At 34.7% G+C, this 21453-nt stretch overlaps 1 long non-coding RNA gene across 1 annotated transcript; it reads right to left on the bottom strand.

The window, feature by feature from the left end:
- Nucleotides 1-2532: 2532 nt before the first annotated feature.
- LOC150035265 (uncharacterized) lies at nucleotides 2533-21041 on the bottom strand. The gene is made up of 4 exons (XR_016530805.1): nucleotides 20846-21041; nucleotides 7521-7616; nucleotides 3156-3312; nucleotides 2533-2957 (listed from the first exon to the last, which is right to left on the bottom strand). It is a non-coding gene; the product is annotated as an uncharacterized LOC150035265 (long non-coding RNA).
- Between the last annotated feature and the right edge of the window lie 412 nt (nucleotides 21042-21453).

Below are 21453 nucleotides of genomic sequence, written 5' to 3'. Positions count from 1 at the left end.
TTCAAATAATAAAATCAATTTTTTTTGTCTTAATTTAAGTTTTGAAATTTAAATTTAAAAATTCAAAAAATTGATTAAATAAATTGATAAATTAAGAGGAATTTTCCCACTTAATCCACCAATTTTTTCCACTAAATTGATAATGGTTTTGGTGTCAAATCATGGTGCGTTTGGGTGGCATGTTAAATTTGATATAGATCAAATTATCTTCAGCTGAGAGAATATACTTGCAGCTACTAATTTTCTCAATTTGAGTTGAAGACGTGTTCTTCAATATTTAGGCACCAAAGGTCATACCTTCTCTCCAATATTCCCAAAAAACTCATTTTGGAATCCACTTTCTAATATATGGACTAAGAGAATAATATGGAAGATCAAATAGTGGTCTACAACTTGTTGGTGAAGAAATTCGAGCTAGAATTCAATAATAGAAGAGTTCAACAAAGGTATGAATTTCAGAAACTCTACTTGTATTTTTATTTGATCTTGCATGTTTCTTTGCTAAAATTAATGAAATTAGAATGCTTAAGATCCTAATTGCTTCCGCATGTTAAATGTCAACACCATCACCCCCATATTGATCTATTTCAAAACTTACAACTATGAATCCCAGATGAAGTAGTCATGCCAACTCTTGCTCACTATGCTCCCGCCTCCACAAGAATAATGTAGCTTACCTTGAACTTGTTGCTGTTAGCACCTACATATATTGAAATAACATACCAAACATATACATTGAAATAATTGAAAAATTACTAAGGCTAAGCACCACAACCTACAAAGTCCTAAAAACTTAAGGAAAAATCAAATGGTAACATGATTTACAAACCTAACACGAAATACAAATAAAAAAACTCACATTTGAGCTTGAAACCAAATCATTCTTTTAATATCAAAATATTGAATATGGCTACAAGTTGACCCGTACATCCATAAATGTGAAGCTCAACTCAAACTAAAACCTCAGCACTAATCCAATAAAAATATCCAAGCTTAATCCACATCAAAATATCAATAATCCCTTTTCCAATGTTGTTGTTCTAGTCAAAAACACAGGCACTAAGAGAAAAGAAAATATACATAAAAATCATGACTGCATACCAGATGTTGTTCTAGGCAAATGATTCGATTTAGTCTTAATTAGTTAGTTTATGTGCCTGTGAATCACACTTGGGTTCTTCCATGAAGTAAGTGGAATTGAAATTGATAGAGTGACAGGGCAGAATTTTTTTATTAAAACTCTTAGGAATGCAAATGTTAGCAATTGATACTGGCCCAACAATAAGATATCTATAATTAACTCCCAAGGATAGAATATACCAGTAGAGGTACGAAACTTGATTTTTCAATAAAACCCCACAAAGAGTTAGCATATCAAATTAATTTTTAGTTCAATGTCGTTTAGTATTGATCAAATTGTAAAAGAACTCATTTTGCAATTTTTAGTCCGATGATTGGAGGTAATTTGCAAGTTTTACATAACTTATTCCCTACAGAACTCAAAAACAAAATTAAGAAACAAAACAAAAATGGATGGCACACTTTATCTAAAGGCTAAAACAAACAAACAAATACATTAAATTTTGCTTCTGAAAATCATGATTGTTCCACCAATCCTGTTCGAATAGAACAATAAATAAACCAAATGTCATGGTTAGCCAAAAACCTCATGTTGAACATATATATCGTCATATAACAATGATCGGTGCTAATTCTATCTTATCCAAGCAAATGAAATTTTTAATGCTTGAACAACTACTAAAACTAATATATAGTTAAAGAGGAAGTAGGGGTCGATCCAAAGGAACCTCTATTAATTGGCCAAAAATAACATTTGAATGAAAAAAGATAACAATTTGGGGGAGGGGAGGGGAGGGGAGGGGGGTAGTGGGGGATTTGTTCGTAAAGAAACTAAAAACTAACTAGAATAAAGATAAAAGCGAATTGTAACACAAACTTACTATTTTTTTAGAAGAGAATTGATAGAAAAAGATTTTTGGGAAATCTTCTTACTAGGTTTAATCCTATCATTGTTCTTGATTACTTGAAAACTTAACACCCCATAATCCAATAAGGAAATACCCTTAAAGACCCATATAGCCAATTATCATGAATCATATCAATTAGCTCTATTATGCTTAAAGAAAACTTAATCTTTGTAACCTATCTCACTATTATGCTATAGTGCCAAGCAAGAATTACATCAGGAAATCAATAGAATCAAAGCGATTGTCCTCCATTAACCTCTATTCAAACTCAGCCCAAAAACATTTAAGAATGCATAAAATTCAAGAAAATATACAAAAGAATTCAAGAATTTAAACCTAGAATTAAGATTTCCCAAGAAATACAATAACCTAGCCTTAGAATTGAGAAATCTGGAAAGAAATCCTAGAAAAATTGATGCAATCCATGAGTAATTTCACAAGACTTGTGAAATTTCAAGAAATCTCTCAATACAAGCACAAATTCGTGAAATTTTTTCTCTAATTTCGATCTATCAACAAAAAAAAATGAATTTTCTCCTCGTAGTGAAGTCTGAAACTTAAGCCTTTTTTATTTTGAAGAGGGTCACATCATTGCAATGCTGGGAATAAGAAGTCCAGCGTTGCGTTGCACTGGCGCACGCATGCGCATTTTTATTTTTCTGTCAGCTTCTAGAGCGTTGCAATGCTGCGTGGAGCGTTGCAACGCTGCGTAGAGCATTGTGACACTGTCCTATTTTGCAGTAAAATGGTGCATTATGTCTTTCAACATCGAGGTAGCGTTGAGCTTAGTATTATGGGGAGCATTGCGAGGCTTTGAGTATTGTTGAAGTGTGTTGACTTGTTCCTTTAAAGGGGCAAAGTGGTAATTTGTCATGTTTCTTCTTCTAAAGTGATTCTTTGATGTCGTTTGGCTCGATTTAACTCCAAGTTCTTTGAAATAACTCTATTTGTGTCAGGAATGAAATTTACCTATAAAATAGACAATTTAAGCAAATAATCGAAGCATAATTGAGGGAATTAGTACTAATAAGATAGCTCTTTACAAGACCTATCAAACAACCTCATGTTAACAAAGTTCATAACAAGGTTCAAATGAAAAATTTATAAGTTAGAAGAATATGAACCCATATGAACAATTTCAAAAGTATAACTAACTATCAACCCCACCTAATATAGGTAAATCCTATTGATTGCAGCTTTCTCGGACAAGAGGAAACAAGCATAGCCAAATCTTATCAAGTTCCATGGGAATTTGATTCTCCAACGATAACATAGGCTTTCTTCCTTCAGCTACTAATTTGGACTTTAGAAAATCTGTTAGTGTCTGAAATTGAACCAAAGAACAAAAAAGCATCAACAGATGTTGAATTCCACACAAGAATAACGAAGCATTGGAAATTTATAAAACGGAGAACATCATATGCCAAGTAAATGAGTGAGTAAAGAATCACCACAATTTCAAATCTTTCCCTGGAAGACAAAGTTGAATCTACACATCCCATATTTTCATATAATGTACTTACACTTGTATGAGATCAACGAATATTCAAATCATACAATGTACTTACAAAATTGGAACACCAGATTGCATGTCAAGAAATTTACCTATTTACAATACTTGTTTGGGAAGCATTTGCATCAGAGGGAATAGGATACTTCAAAAGAAATGGAAGCACAACCAACTCCCCCATAGTAAAGCATTGATTATTTGTTCTCTTGTTACCTTTTTTATGCTTTGATGAAGCTAAAGAACCATGCATATGGGTCATTGTGGGAAGCCCCTATAAGTACATAGATTAGACTACTGGTAACACTTAATAAAAGGAATGCCCACACACATTCAATCTGAACTATACAAGTATCGACCTTAATCTGAAACCTTCCAAGATATGGATGGAAGGCTGAAATGTACCTGAAATCTTCTTAGATCTGGATGGAAGTTTGAACAGATCTGAACGACAACGACGCTCGTGAACCAACGAAGCTTGTGGACTCATATATTATTAGGTTTGATGGAAAGTTTATTTTTTTTAAGTAGGTTTCATATATTAAAAAATCAATAACTAAAGTAGTAAATATATTAGATTTCCTTTTTGAATAAGACATTTTCTCTAATTAGAAAATTTATATTTTAATTGATTATAAAATTCATAATCTGATTAATTTGGGAATCCATATTCTAATTGAATTAGAAATTTCACAATCTAACTAAATTAGGAATTCTATAACCTAATTAATTTAAATTAAATCCAAATTCACTTATTAACTTAGTTTAAATTAATTATCTTCTCTAATTTAGGTCCAAACTTCAAAATTAAAGAGGATAAAATTTAAAACCACAAATTTTCCTTTTCCTTCTTAAATCTCAAATTCCTTTTATTTTCCAAATCCTAATTCCTTTCCTTTTCTTTATTGTCAAATCTTTATCCAAAATAATCCAAAAATTTCAAATCTCTTATCAAATTAAGCTCAAACCAGTTAACTTTTCCAGTTAACTTAGTTTTGGCTCTAAAACCAAAATTAAAGGGAACATACAATCCAATAATTGAGATAAATTACATCCTTTCTAATATTTAATCAATTTAAAATCACATTTTCTCCCAAGTAAATTAATCCAGTTTTCCCTTAAATTGAGTTAAAAATCCAATTCTGTACAAATATCTTTTAAATTAATTATCTTGCCTCCCAAATTAAATTGTTATCCCTAATTTATCAAAATAATGCCCAAATATTTCAAGATAATTTAATGAAAATCACCAGAAAATTTTGGGACGTCACATCTATGCTCTATAGATATATTTATGTGTCCATTGGATAAAACAATCAACAAGGTGTTGACCCTTCATAAATTATTCGTAAGTATAGCTAGGCCAAAATTACCATTTTGTCCCTATTGTTACATCTAACTCATTAGGTACCATAAATCCCTCTAATGAACAATAAGTTAAAGTCCAACTATAACCAAACCTCTCTCGAATTAGAAGAGGGTGTGGCGCCACATTGTTCAGGCCCCGGAATCCACTCATGAGGGAGAAATTTCTAAACTTACCCTAATACTAGGAAAAGAGTGAATTCCTTCCTGTGTAGTTACGTTCCTAGGTCCTCAATCAGGCGAGTCTCCAAAATGGTAGGCATATTGAGTTGAAAAATTGGCCACCCACACCCATGCAGATCAAAGAACCGCCTTTATAGGCAAGAGTTCACAACTCACTCAAGATTCAAGTCAAGTCATCTATGGCCATCCTAGTGAAATTTAGGTATCTTCTAGTAATGGTGTTATATAGAGAGACTATTCATTTCGTGATATGGTCTTATACAAACTTTTTGTATAGAATACCCCACTCATATATCTCCACATGAATGGTCAAGATTAGATCATTTGTAGAACTTTACAACAATTGTAACAACTACAAATACAAAGCAGATCGTATTCGTAATGTCATAAGGATAAGGTACCCAGCCTTACCCATCTACTACAAACTGCTTAGGTTATCACTTAAACATGACTCACATGTATGTCTTCACATACATATTTAAGTTACAGCAAATAACCTTGGATCTTAATTTATTGGTTTTGGATAATGCAATTAAATGTCGAATAAAATACCTCTTATTTTATTAGATAAATAAATTGTTTGTACAAATACAATTACAAACTACAAGACCACGAAATTTAGGACATCAATCTCAATACTTCTGTGATCAACCAGATCAAAAGGTACATTGTTTCTCATGTCACTAATGTTCCCTTATGCTTCTCTCGCCTAATTTGTGGAATCCTTTTAGTTCAAAAGCCATACATCCTGATTGACTTAAATATTCCAGGTCCTATGCCTTCTATCATTTATTTCAGCTACCACTTATATCAATGCAAGTATATGCCTGATCTGATTCACTTTGAGGTTCTTCTTGCTGATAGTGATCCTATTTGGGAGTTTCGTCAAACTCCATGTGGTAAAAAGACAATCAATGTGTTGGCTAAAAAGTACAGGGATCTTGGGGTGTTGCTACATAGGATTTCTGCTAGGAAGTCAGTAATTAATGATTTGATAACCTTTCTTCGCAAGTCTTTTGTTGATCTTGATCAGGGGCCTAGCTCTAGTGCACATGATGCTATTTGTGATCAATGATGCTTCTGTTTTTTTTTTTAAAAAAAAAAATGTTTGTCAAAAGGGGGAGTATGGTGAAGTTGCTTGGCTGTGTTTTTCTTTCTTTCTTTTTTTTTTTTTTGTTGAAAGACTTGTCTCTGCTTTTGTCACACCCCACCCCAGACCCTCTTAACCTAGAAAGAAGTATGACTGCAGCAGTTATCAACTCTTATGTGGCACTTACTGCCTAGCTAACCTGTTTAGGAACCCTAAACATCACAAATATCATTCAAGAACTAACTGAACTTTGAAATTTAAGACAACCTTAGGGTACCATTCATAGTAATTTACAATATGTACATGGATAAGCAAGGTTTAGTGGGTCCCACAGATTAGAACTAGTCCCTAATATGCAACATGTGTACAAATATTTATAAAGTAATCACCTAAGTTTCCTTTAGTTTATCTTTAAGTGGCAAAGTAACGGCGTAGTTAACTTTTGGGTAGATAACCACTACGTGGAAAAGAAAACATTTAAAACAGGGTGAGCTACTAGCCCAGTGAATGACTAAATTTAAAACACAAATCTCATGTTGAACTAGAAACTGATAATTAAAATCTGAAACTGAAAACTGGCCAAGCAAACATTCGTGCATAACTTTTAAAAACATAATACTTTTGGAACATAGCTGGTCTGATCCTTAGTTGACAAAGAACCCTTTTGTTCGATTCCCAACCGTAAACCTAGCATTTACTTAAAACCTTTTTAAAACATATCATACCTGAAAACATAATTGAACTGGTACTAGGTTGAGAGAGGGAACCCTATTTTCCAAATCTCATTATAACCTAGGCTAAGATGTGAACCCTTTTTCCATCACCTTATCATTGACCTTCATGCTAAGGTGTGGACCCTTTTTCCATCACTTATCACTGATCTTTATGTGAGGGAGAGACCCTTTTGCTCAACCCTTTATCCTAAACCTTTATCCTAAACCTTTATACTTGATATACGTGCACGTAGAGCTAAACTGGATCCTAACATCAAAGATCATAACTAAACTAAGCTCAGATACCTTCTCCTAGTACTTCAGTGTCGAACTGTTCATTTACATAAGAAAATAATTTCATAGAGAGACTTACTGAAAACATGGTGTCATAGATATAACATTCATGAGAACTTTGCTTCTAACGCATGCTCGTAAACATTAAAAAATCATCAACTGAATTCATACTTTAAAACTTTACACTCTAGCATGCGTCGAGCTCTTCATAATTTTTAAGTAAATAATTTCATTAACAAGCTTACTGGAGTCACATATCATAGTGTTAGAATAAGAAAGCATATAGCGGAAGCAAAATAAGATCATAAGCATTCTAATTCATTAATTTTGGCTCCAAAAACAGCATGCTCATAAACTAAAAAGAGGGTTTCAACACTAACCTTTGAAGATACCCTTGAATCACAAATTCCATCTGTAATCGTCCCTTCCTTTAGATGTGAACCACCACAAGGTCTTCCCCACTATCCTTTTGGTACCTTAAATTGAGTTGTGGAACTTAAAATAAGCTTGAATTAGGGAACAAAGGAGATGAGGTTCTGGTTTTTCAACTCAAAACCCAGTTTTCAACTCTTGAAATTTTCAGTTGAAATATCTCTAATGCATGCCTGATTTCCGCTCCAATTTGGTTTATTTATAGCATGACTTTCATGCAAATTGATTTCCTACATGAATTACAGCTCATGCTTGAGAAATTGGGCTAGAAGTGTTTATGAAATATGACTAACCTGCTTCCAAAGAAAGTGGGAAAATCCTAAAAGTTGGGATTTTCCACTTTCTCTTTTCTTTTCTTTTTTTTTTCTCCAATTTTTATTTTATTTGAATTTTGATTTCCAAAATCAAAATTCATTTCAATTAAAAAATTAAAATTTTATTGATTTTACAAAATTAATTCAATAATAATTTTTCTAATAAAATTAAAAATTAATTAAACAATTTTATTAATTTAATATCAAATATTAAATTAATCTGTCACCAATTCCATTACCATGAATCCTTTTCATGAATTTAATATTTAAATCATATGTAAATATTAATTGATTCTCCAATTTTGTTTTATTCCAAAATAAAATGTGTAATTATATCACATATAATTACTAATTTCCTTAATTCTAATTTGAACATTTCAAATTAACTTATCACGCTATTGTAAGGTTAATCTGTTTGTGAGCTAGTAGGGGGACCTAGTGAACCTACAGATCATGGGCTCCAACGATGTGAGATTAATTGACTAAACTTTTTACACCGAATTAACCCCCATTCGTTAACTGCTGGGTCACTTCACTAATGCCTAGAGTTCCCTCACTATAGATATATTGTATCCACTCGATATAACCATGATTAGTAAGTTAACCCTTTACAGATTGTTCATAATAACGTTTGGGTCAAAAGGTTGTTTTACCTCGAGATTACCTTTTATTCCTTTAGTCTCATTGATTCTTTAATGAACAATTGGTTTGTGATCCGATCATCAAATTGAGTCCCTCTTGGGCCAATGAGAGGGTGGTCCCTTGTTCAAGACCTGGAGTCAGCACTTAAGGGAACAACCTCTCTACTATCCCCAAAAGCGGGTAGGAATGAATTCCATCTTGCACCTTATGTCCCCAACTATCTACCCGATCTTACCCTTGAAATAGGAGACTTATTGAGCAGGCGTTGTTGAGCCAACCTTCACCGATGCAAATCTAAGGATAATCCCGAATAATCAGGACTTCATAATTAGCTCAGGATTAAGGTCAAGTTACCTAGGTCATCGTTTTGAAATAGTCAGTCTTAAACAGTAAACAACATTATAAAGTAAGATTGACTTATTTCATGGTTCGATCTTGTGCAAACTCATTGCACATGATGTCCCCACTCCTCATATCATCACATGTACGAATTTGGATCACTTCGTTTGTAGCACTTTACAACTCCTTGTAATAACTACAGAGTGGGTCGCATCCGATAGTGTTACCAGAATAAGGCACCCAACCTTATTCATATGCTATAGATCTTTTAGACTATTTACTCGAATATGATCCACTCTTATGTCTCCATATAAAGTTCAAGTACTCATGTAATAGTCATAGATCTTTTAGTTTATTGGATTTATTTCTAAAACGAAATAAGCAATTCATATATTCAATAACAACTTTATTGAATTTTCAGAATAAGTTTTATTGTTTACAATCCACGAGCTTTAGGACATAAAAGCCAATAAACTCCCACTTGGACTAAAACTCTATTGGTAACACATATATGAATACATAATGTTGAGTTCTTGAGTTTTACAGAGAAATACAATAAACTAGTGCATCACATACTCATGGTTTACTTTTAGGTATCACATACCTATGGGTTTTTATCCCACTTGCCCAAGATTATATACCTCGTAGTCCTAGTCTTACTAGGAGATTCTCAAACACTTTAGCCAAGAGAATCGTTGTAAACATGTTAGTATACAATGGACTTCTTATTAAACTATATAGGGAATACATCTAATTTTCGCAACTTTTTGTTTTTCGATGCCGTCACCAAGATTTGATGACTTGAGTTTCTAATAAACTCACAATATTGGTAGGCTGTCATATATTCCTCCTCCTACATCAAGGTACTCTCGACTCTTTGATTAAGATGTATTTGTTCTGTCCAAACAATTTGTGTTACAGTATCAGCTTTAATCAATAACTCTTCATTGATATACACTTTGCTTTTTATGGAAACTAAATAATACATGGGGATCTCGTATACTTTTCTAGGAAAATTTAGTATTTGGATATAGGAGGGAAACCTTATCCTGATAACACTACGGATGCGGCCTGATTTGTGGAATAATTGCAAGTGTTGTAACTTGTCACAGATGGTCTGATCCTGATCATTCGTGTAGGGGACATGCGAGCGGGGGCGTCCTATACAAAGAGTTTGTATAAGACCTGACCACGAAGTGTTAACATTTCGTTGTATAACACCGTTCATGACAGAGACTTCACTTCACTAGGATGACCATAGATAACATGACCTCAATCCTGAGTGAGTTGGGAACTCCTTGATGGAACATGAGACATACGCAGTGGAATTAGGACCTAATTACACTCTAATTACTTTTAATTTAAAAGAAAAAATGCATGTAATTGAAGGAAAAACAGTAATTAAAAATTACCTTTGAAGCTCCCGAAACCCCCTTTTCCTCTCTGAATCTCGACCCGAACACGAACGGACCACCACTAGAGTTGACCTACTATCCTCTAGACTCAGAACTGGATTGTGGGACCCGGTGGATGAAGAAAAGGAGAGAGAGAAAGAGATGGAAAAAGAAATGGATTTTCCTTTTTGGTTTTTTGGTTTTCCTTTTTTTCAGCCCAAATTTTAGAAAACAATTTTGCAAAATGTCAAAAGTTTTTTCATTCAAAATGAAAGCCCAATTTATAGAAAATGGTCATGCAACAATTGCATGAAATCAATTCATAAAAACCCAATACCTAGAATCCATTATCTAAGTGGGCTTAATGTCTCCACTATAAGCCAACACCTAGCCCACTATTTTGTTAGTGGAATTATCCAACAAAAATTTAGATTTTCCCACTAACTTTAGTCAAAGGGCAAAATAGTCATTTGGTCAAAGTCAAACTTTGACAAAAAAAAGTCAACATTTTGACTTCTTATGATTTTCCTGTGTTAACTAATTTTGACCTCCCGAGCATGAATCCGCATTCATTTTCTCAAAATTCAAATCACATTTGAATATAAGGTCGGTCAAAGTTTGACTTTTTAAAGTCAAAAGTCAGCTCTTTGACTTTTTATATCTTTGACCATTTCCATTATTTCCGAGCTTCCGAATATGAACGTATTCATATTCTTGATATTTAAATCACATTTAAATATTAAAGTTGTATCTCTAAACTGAAAACCCGACCACTATATCACATATACTTGTTGGATTCTCTCTCTTCACCTAATTCGAACAATTCGAATCATTCTATCATACTGTTCTAAGTTTATTCTATATGAGCTAGTAGGGGAACCTAATGAACCTATAGATCATGGACTCCAACGATCCGAGATTAACTGGCTAAACACTTTAGACGAAGTTGATCAACATTCGTTAACTAACGGGTCATTCCACTATAGTCCCGTAGTTGCAGTTCCCTCACTATAGATATATTTGTATCCATTTGATATAACCATGATTAGTAAGCTAATTCTTCACTGATGTTCATAATCTCGGCTGGGTCATAAAAACTGTTTTACCCCCAAGACTACATCTTGTTCCTTAAGTTCCACTGATCCTCTAATGAACAATTGGTTTAAGGTCCAACCTATAAACCAAACCCCTCTCGGGCCAAGGAAAGGGTGGGGCCCCTTGTTCAAGACCTGGATTCAGTACTAAAGGGAACAACCTATCTACTATCCCTATAACGGGTAGGAGTGAATTCCGTTTTGTACCCTATGTTTCCAGCTATCCACCTGATCTTATCCCTGAAATGGGAGGCTTATTGGGCCAGTGATGATAAGCTGCCTCCACCTATGCAGATCTAAGGATAATTCCGAGTGAACAGGAGTTCATAGTTAGCTCAGAATTAAGATTAAGTTACCTAGGTCATCAATTAACGAAATAGTCAGTTTTATACATAAAATGGCATTTAGAACGTACAAAGTGACTATTTCATGGTTTAGTCTTATGTAAACTCTTTATATAGGATGCCCCCACTTTCATGTTTCCACCTAAACGATTTAGGATCACATCGTTTGTACTAACTACAAAGTGGGCCGCATCCATAGTGTCCCTAGAATAAGGCGCCCAATCTTATTCATATACTATAAACCATTTTTTGCTATATATTTGAACTTGATCCACCTTTATGTCACTACATAAAATTCAAACTACATTAAATAGCCTCAGGACCTTAGTTTATTGGATTCAAGATTACAATTTCAATTAACAACTTTATCGAAAAGCAAAACAGAATATGTTTATTAATTTACAAACTACGAGTTTTAGGACATAAAATCCAACACTCTTGCCATTGAGGGCGGTCTTTTGATTTGCATGGATGCGAATGGCCAGGTCGCTGACTCAAACCTACCACTTTAGGGATTCGTCTAATTTGGGAGTTAGAACTCAGCTATACAAAATGGAATTCACTTCTTCCCCAAAGTAGGGGTAAGTAGATAGATAACTCCCTTAAGGGTTGATTCCAAGGCTTGAACGATGTGGCACCATACACCTTCTCTTGGCCCGAGAGGTGTTCACACATAGTTGGACTATGTTGTATTGTTCATTAGAGGGATCAATGATACTTAGGAAGTGAGATATAACTACAGGGGCAAAATGGTAAATTACTCCAACTGCACTTACGAGCATTTGTGAAGGGTCATCGTATTCATGATTGGTTATATCTAATGGACACAGAAATATATTTATGGTAAGAAGAGTTTAGCTATTAATCTTTAGTGGAATACCTGACAGTTAACGGATGGTGGATCTCGTGGCTAAAGAGTTTAGTCAGCTATTCACGTACCATTGAAGCTTCGAGCCATAGATCCATAAGGTTCCCTTGGTAGCTTGGATAAAGTTGAGAATCAGTTTTTGGATCAGTTTGAAATATTCAAATTGACAAGAGAGAGTTTGGTTATATATGATATAATTGAACTAGTTAATTATATATGATATAATTGACTAAATGTATGAGATACATTATTTTAGGGGAAATTGGATATAAATATGATTTATATCAAGTAGAGGAGAAAACACTACAGTAGATATATGATATCAAACTATAAGTTAAGAATATAATATGATTATATTCATTATTTAATTATTAGGCGGTTATGAAATAATTGGTCGAGTATTTCTCTGGAATTGTGCGAAAGTGGGAAGATCAAATTCGGTTCTTGTAACTGAAGAATAAAATAAAAGTTGTTTTCATTTTGTAACACACATCCGAAAAATCGCTCACGATGTGAATCCATATGATTGCTTAGCGTTGAGAGCTTATACAATAGTGCCCATTGTCTTAAACGATCACACACCCGTGCACTAAACGATCCCCTGCGATATCTAAACGATCGCTTAGTGCACCGAGTAGACCTAAACGATCGTTTACCATTTACTAGACGATCGCTTAGCTAAACCTACATGATCGTGTACCTTTTTCTAAACGACAAGCACCCGACTATACGATAGTCTTTTACTATCTCCCACTTGCTTGTTCGTACTACACGATCGTCTTTTCCTCCTCCCTCTATCAATTTCATCAAAGTTCACCCTTGGATTCTTACTCCGAGAATATCGTGGGCTTCAAGTGGTGGTGTCGTCCTCGGTTGCTGTTGGTTCGTGCGCTGCCGATCATGTAGACGATCGTGGTGCTGTTAGACGGCTGTTTGCTGGGTGATAAAAAGTGTTGAAGAGTTCGCTTCCGTTGGACTGAGTTCGAATGAAGAAAGTCTTCAACTGGTATGTTTACTCGGTCTTTTGTATTTTAATTGTTAAAGCATGCCATTAATTAGTGTTACAATGCATATCTGTTTGTTAGAGTGTATGTGTGGTAATTCTGTCACAATGAAATTGGAAAGATCCACTTTCGTTCATGGATTCTCTTGTATTAGAGTTCCTTCATCCACATCTCATATGGAGTTTTAGGGGGAAAAAAACTTAAAATGGGAATGATGTTCAAAACAATTAAGGTAACTAGATGTAGATAGTTTTTCTTGAATTTCATGTTCTATCAAAATAGCTCTAGAAATCTCAAACTCTTCTATTTTCTTTACTTTGATCTAATCGAAATATTTTAGATTTTATTTTACCTAACAAGTTTTATATACCTTGAACTTTTCAAGTGTTCTAAACTTATTACTTAGGTTAAATAACTCTTTGCCTTATTCATTTGTAGCCGTTTAAATATTTGAATACTTGCAATGGCTTTTAACTTGGTTGGTTCTAACAGAAGTTGTTTTATAGTATACTTTTGCTAATGAATATTTCATTTATAAAAAAGGTTTATACACAATATGTTTCTTACAAAAGATAAAAGAACTCATTATAGTAATAACAGTAAAAAAATTTATCTTCTATCAGCAACTGCATCTTCTACTGGTTGTTCTGAGAAATACTTCCCTATTCAAAACTTGGAGTTTACAAGGAACTAGTTTCCTTGTCTTGCTTTCTCTGCTCTTTTCTCCATAAGGTATTGTGGGCAGTTTCTCTTCTAGTGCCCTTCTTTACTGCAATGGAAACATTTTCCTTTATCTGCAACATTTGCCTTTCTCTTTCTGCCAGTAGGTTTCTTCTTACCCTTCCCCTTGTTCTTCTTTACTAGAATATTCTTATTTCTTAAAGAATAAGCAATATTAGGCTTTTTAGAGGACGATCCTCTTTTCTCAGTAGTAGTAACATTTACTTTTGGTTTCAGTCCTTTAGCTCTCATCATGGTCTGGTAAGCCTGAAGCTCATTGAGAAGCATAGTCAAGTTATATTCTATTTTATTCATCAGTGCGTTCGTACAGAACTGCAAGAAACTGTTTGGAAGAGATTCAAGAATAAAACCAACTTGACTCTTCTCATCAACGACAACACCTTTTACTTCTGCCACGTTGAAATGGACCATCATATCCAAGACATGTTCTCTAACAGAGGCCCGTTCTTTTATACGGCAGTTGTAAACGTATTTGATAGCATCATGCTTCAAGGAGAAGGACAGTTGTCCAAACATCCCACACAAAGATTCCATACCCTGGCAGTACTCATGCTCTCATGTTTCTTGGCCAATACATTAGATATGCTGGCAAGAATATAGGCACGAGCTTTCTCATTAGCCTTGATCCATCTGTCGTATGCATCTCGAACATTTTGGTTTGCATTTGAGTTAGGAACGGGAGAACACTCCTCTTTAAAATGAACCGTTTGTATTTAGGTTTGATTTTCATGTAGCATAATTATCCCCGGTAAGTTTATTAGAAGCCAATAGGTGTACTAAAGAACTCGTCCTTCTAAAAATATAAACAAATTTTATTAGTGAATTGCATTAAAACCCAATCATGTTTTAGCAAAGTAATAATGTACCCAGAATTTCATTAATTTTGCAACGATATTGTAGTGAGTCAGAATAAGTGCTACCAAGGGGCAGTCAAATACTTCTTCACTATAGTAAGACATTCTTGACTAAATATTATCTCCAGAATAACTCATATTCCAATAGTCATTTAGCTACAGGTTTTTGTCAAAACTCAAAACTCAGAGGTCGGCCCCAACAATGCTACCGAACTGGAAAGTCAAGATTGAAAAAAGACCTAAGATCCATTTCTGGAGTTTGAGTTGTTTCGAATCCTATGTTACAACCCTTTGAGGGGATATCTGTCGTTAAACGACTAGCAAGGCCAACTTAAAGACGAAAAACAGGCACAACATAGAAATCTCACGGTCCAAACAAATGGAAGAAACCGCAGGACACGTTGACACATATCCTTCACCCACTTATTATGAACTACTTCGCCCATTCGCCTTGATATTGACCTATACAAACACTTTTCGAATGGAGCAGCTGAGGTTCATAATCTACACAAAGCGTTGTATGGACCTCACGGTGTGAACTTTCTAGGGACGTGAGAGTTGAAATAAATATATCGTATATTTGATTTTACATTGAACAACTTCCCTTCATCCATCTTGATCTTGACTTATGCAAACACTTTCTGAATGGAGGTCACTCCCAGGGTGACACAAAGTGTCGCATGAATCTCATGGTATGAAACTTTTAGGACGTGAAAATGAAAATAAAACATCACTTTTGATTTTACTGTGAACAACTTCCCCTATTCACCATAATCTCGATTTATGTAAACACTTTACGAATGGAGGTCACTCCCAGGGTGACATGAAGCGAAACATGAATCTCAATTATGAACTCTTAGGAATGTGAGAGTTAAAAATAACATATCGTATACGTTATTAATCTCTCACTGAAGCATTCTTAAATTCCCACTGAAGTGTTCTAATAACATATCATATATGCTATTAAACTTCCACTGAAATGTCCTAACATTTTTTTGGGTATTTCTTTACTCAGGTTTGTTCCAGCTAATTAAACAACCTAAGTCTAGGTTTTTATCCAATTATAACGTTTATATTTGGATTTAACCTATAATGTCTAAGTGATAAACCAGTTTTAAAACCTCACACGCTTATGTATTGCTCATAAAACTGGTTAACAATGCTCAATTATTCGGCTATAATCCCCAGATAGAAGGTGTTTCATAGACTGTCAACTTAAGAACCTCTACCCTTAGACTGGATTATATATCTATTGAGTTTGTAACCATATTTTACAAGATGTCGACCTATTTTAACTATTAAAATAGGTGATTAACCTACGTGAGCATGCAACTTATCTTTTTTTTATAGATTTTAAATGTCTAACTCAATTTTATAACAACTTACAAAATTTTAGACATGTTAAGAATCCATAACATACATCAAAGACATTCAATATTTAATATAACATTTATATTAAAACATAGCACTTTACAACTTCTTGTAACAACTACATAGTGGGCTACATCTTATAGTATTACTAGAATAAGACACCCAACCTTATTCATATACTATAAATCATTTAGATTATTTACTCGAACCTGATCTACTCTTATGTCTCCACATAAAGTTCAAGTACTCATGTAATAGTCATAGATCTTTTAATTTATTGGATTTATTTCTAAAACAAAATAAGCAATTCATATATTCAAAATAACTTTATTGAATTTTTAGAATAAGTTTTATTGTTTACAATCCATGGTTTTAGGACATAAAACCCAACATATAGCACACAAAAACTAACACATGCCTCATATCACCTAATACATCATTACTTTAAACATACGTTAGAAATTCCCTTTAAAAACTAGCATGCATTAACATTCTTTCTAAACTTAGTTTGCTTGGAAAACTTGCTTTAGAATAAGCTAGCATGAGAATAAGTTTTGACTAAAACATTCAAAACATTTATAAAACATTTATAGTCACTCACAGCCTTGGTCAATCTTTCTAGGGTTGATAAGCTTCTCCTATTGGTATCAACCCTGTGATCATAACAACATATTTTAGCTACTTGCTATGGTTTCCCTTTTGAGACTAACTTTCATACTTTAAACTCATAATCTTCCTCTCATAATGACTTTACCTTCCAATGCCAACCTTCCTGGGCATTGAACACTTAGAATAACTTTAGAAATCAGGCTTGGCTAGGCGGTAGTCTTCACACATCACCATCATATACCATGCTTCAAACGTATAGCCTAGGCGATCTTTCATCCACACCTCAATACATCGACTGCTCCTTTGCGTCCAAGTCTTCAGCAAATGTTCACACAGCTCTACTCACAACCTCAACGCATGTTGAGGCTTGCTCTTTCTCGAATGTACGCAACCAACCTCGAGCTGCTAGTTTGTTCAACTCAAGCAGCTGCCTGCTTGTTCAAAGAATTCCATATTCTAATTTCTCATTTAATAACTTATTTTCTAGAGCTTTTCTCAAGAAACTTTCTTCTAAAATTTTCTCAAAAATGTCTTAAAATTCTTACCTCAAAATTTAAGCTCATAATTCTTCGTAGTTTGGCTAGAATCTTCAAAACTCAAGCATTGGCCCTGATTTACTCTAGAGCTTGACCTTCTTATACTTTCTTCAAATTTTCAGCAAGTTCCTGATGATTTCTTCTTCTGGAAGCCCTCCACCATCAACTAGACTTCTTTGTATTTCATATGGCTTTAGAATCTCTTCAAATGCTCAAGTGGTTTGTTCAAAATAGCTTTTTGAATTCAGCTTTCCCCCTTTGTACTCCTGCCAGCCATTCATCCTTAATAGGCTGCCACAACAACCACTTAGTGGGCTAACTCCACTAAACCGGCCTAGCTGGCCTTCTTAAACAATGCTTAAAGTTGATCGCTCATGAAAAAATCAATATTCGATGGCATTTTACTCGATGCACGATGGCATTTACTCGATGCACGATGATATTTACTCAATGACATTTTGGTAATTACTTGATGATACTCGATGTTTTATCCCTTCCTCGCTCATGCATGGCCTAAACTTGATGCTCAATCTCTTCCTCGCTCATGCATACTCGATGCACAGTCCTTTCCTCGCTCATGCATACTCGATGCATGATCCCTCACTCATGCATGCTCGATGCATGATCCTTTCCGTGCTCATTCATGGCTTTTACTCAATGTTCGCCTAGTGTTTACTCGATGCTCAACCAACACTTAGTCAAAATTCCTTCTTGCTAGGCTAACTTATAATCACCCCAGAGCCAAGTTCCTAATACTCAAGCATTTTCCTTCTTCATTTCCTTATCCTTTACCTATTTCGCTACAATTCCACATTAACTCAAATATTAAACCCCACATTTTACTACTCAACAATAAACATATTTAAATAAGGAAAGTAGGGTTCGAGTTTCACAGCTTTGTTCTTAACAATTACGGTGTTTTTGTTATTTTTGTTTCTTCTACTTTGTGACTGTTGCTATTTGTCATTCTTAAAAAATATTGCTGAAAGGGGAGCTTATTACTCTTTGTGTGTTGGCAATATTTGTTCAAGTTCAGTTGATGTCATTAAGATTGTCTCTGCATTTGTTGTTATTGGTTTAAGGTTGTCATATGGAAATGTCTCTACAAAAGACTTTCCTTATGTGGAATATTCTGTCTGTAGTATTTTTTGCAAATTTTTTCCTTCTCTGTACAAATTTTTTTTAAAAGGTAGGATTGGTCTTCCTTGCATCCGCAATGTATATATAAAGATACTTAGTCTTTGTTTGAAGGTTGTACGAATGGTTTGGAGTGTCATTTGTCTAGGGAAACCCTGATCACAAGTGTGTTCTTTGTCAATCTTCTTGAGCTGTGAAGATTGTGTTGTTGTGAGGTTGGAATATACTCTAAGCCATTTATGTGCTTCATCAATTGTCTTCTCGAGAAGGGATTCTCAAGCTTTGGGGGAATCTGAACCAATCATGTGAAGTGATCTTTACTTGAAGGGGAAAGATAAGCTGCAAATGAGGGGAGTCTCATGACTTAAGGGGAACTTAAGTCTTGGCAAGAGGGAGTCTCTATCTTAGGGAGAGCTTGAGACATTCGTCACTGATATCATTACTTAGGGGGACCTTAAGTATCCAAGAGAATGAGTCTCTCATCTAGGGGGAGCTAGGTGTACGGTTGAGTGGTTCAGCTCTACAGAGGTCACTGTCTGTCAATACAGATGAGTACTACGTTATTATTGCTTAACATTTATATTAGGGAAGTTATCTTTCCACGAACACACTGCCCCCCAGACATAGGTGTTAATCATCAAACTAGGTTAGCAATCTCTGGTATTCTTTTTATTTGTTAATTTTTTTTGTGAATTGTCATGACATAGTTCGTAACACCCTTTAACATGCGGTAGGTACTTCCATATTATTTTTAAAGAGTCTCGAGCTCGGGAAGACGTGAAGGATGTAAGGAACGAACCAATGGGCTGAAAGAGAAAGAAAAAAAGAGTCATTGGGCCAAAAGACCCAACTTGCCTGCCTTGGCCTCGGAGGCCAAGGCCAAAGGGAGTTGAACGGGGTAGCCCAAACTTGCCCACCTCGGCCTCAGAGGCCGAGTCCAAGGCAAGTTAGGCCAAATGGCCTGACCTTCCCCTTACTGAAAAATAGGTCCAAGTCCTCTTGGCCAGCCCATATCGAATTTCCCTAATCCTGACCACTCTCCGATCCACACTTCCTAACCCTATTTAGGCCTAAGGTCCACAATCCACCATGCTATAAAATAGGGGGCAATAGGCACATCTAGTTCTTCTCCCCTATCTCTAGCTTGCTTTGACCCTTTGCTAAATACTGACTTAAATATCAAAGACTTTGTGGCAGGCACCACACTGGTGTTTTCTTTTTGTGTTTTGCAATTCGTCTTTCTTCTCCCATATTATAAATTCACTGTTGAAGGCACATGAAGGTCAAGTGAGTCCTTCTGCCTGGATTTTTCCATCAACAGTCTCCACTCTTGGAAATACTTAAAGACAAGTAGATTGACATGGCCAAATCGTAAGGGATGCAAGTGAATGTTGGGACCATTCGAAACCGAATGAGCTTTTGTGGGAGATGAAAATGAGAGAGGAAGAAGAAAAGGAAGAGAGGAGGGAGTAGAATGAAAGTCCACCTCACAACAAATAAATCAATAAAATTTTATTATTTACAAACCCTTCATTTAGAAAATCCAAATTTTGAATCCTTGTTCGAGTTCTGGGCTAGAACCATTTGTGGGAATAGTTTTTGCAGCTTATGCTTCAGGAGCCTGTGTAATTATAGATCTAATTAAACTAAAAACCCTTTTTCTTTTGGCCATTCTGTCCAGAATATAATCTAACTTTGTTGCTAAACAATACAGCTACTGTTGCAAATGGGTCAGTGACCATGGAAAATTAATTGACCTTATATTCCCCTCGACAGTGATCTGTACATGCCAAGAAAAATAATCTTAAAGTAGGTCTTCACGTTCATGGCTTTTCTCCCTTCCACTTGTCATGTTGCAAATGGATGCATCATGAATCGATTCTTAATTTTCCCCCTCCGCAATATTATACACCAAGCACAGTTTTTATTTTCTTGAAATCATATTTTCTTTTAACCTTATTCGATAAACTAACATGGAACTATGATTAGATAGAAAAATACATCTATTTGAATTTAAGTTTCTAACCTTGGCCTTCTTAACATACTGCAAGATTAATTCGTGTTTTGATCTCGGACGTATAGAGCACACCGCTACGAGACTTTGCCGCTAAATTGAACTTCGATGACAACATGTAGAATTCATCATTCTTGGTGTGTGGTACATATGCAAATGAGCCATTTAGATTTTTGCAGTGTTTGGATGCAATAACATAACTCAACTAATCAAGACATTATAAATAAAAAGGTAAGTGATCAAGGCCCCACCTTCAAATTGTTGAACTAGAAAAAAACTTATAGATGATCCTTATGAATTAAAGCCAAAATTCAAATGTCTTAATATTTGGCTGCAAGAAAAAATATATTTGAAAATTTGAAAAGCATTTAAAACCACTTTTAAAGCTTTTTAGGAAAGAGTTAATTATTGTTTTAAAGCTTACTACTTAATAGCTGCATTTTGTGATTTGATGCTTAAAAGGCAATTATTTGATTTCATTTTCTTTTCTCTTGTTAAATTCAATCATTGGCTTATTTGGGCTCTAAATGTTACCCTCAGAATAGAAGTTTGTTTGATAGCTTTTGTATGTTATTGATCTTGTTGTTATTGTCTAGATGTAACCCACTAGAAGCCAATTT

The sequence above is a fragment of the Benincasa hispida genome, chromosome 7, assembly GCF_027475165.1.
Source record: "Benincasa hispida cultivar pf3 chromosome 7, pf3_genome.v1.1, whole genome shotgun sequence".
NCBI classification, from domain to species: Eukaryota; Viridiplantae; Streptophyta; class Magnoliopsida; order Cucurbitales; family Cucurbitaceae; genus Benincasa; species Benincasa hispida.
The sequence above is the reverse complement of the archived record's forward strand: the minus strand, read 5'-3'. Positions and strand labels throughout refer to the sequence as shown.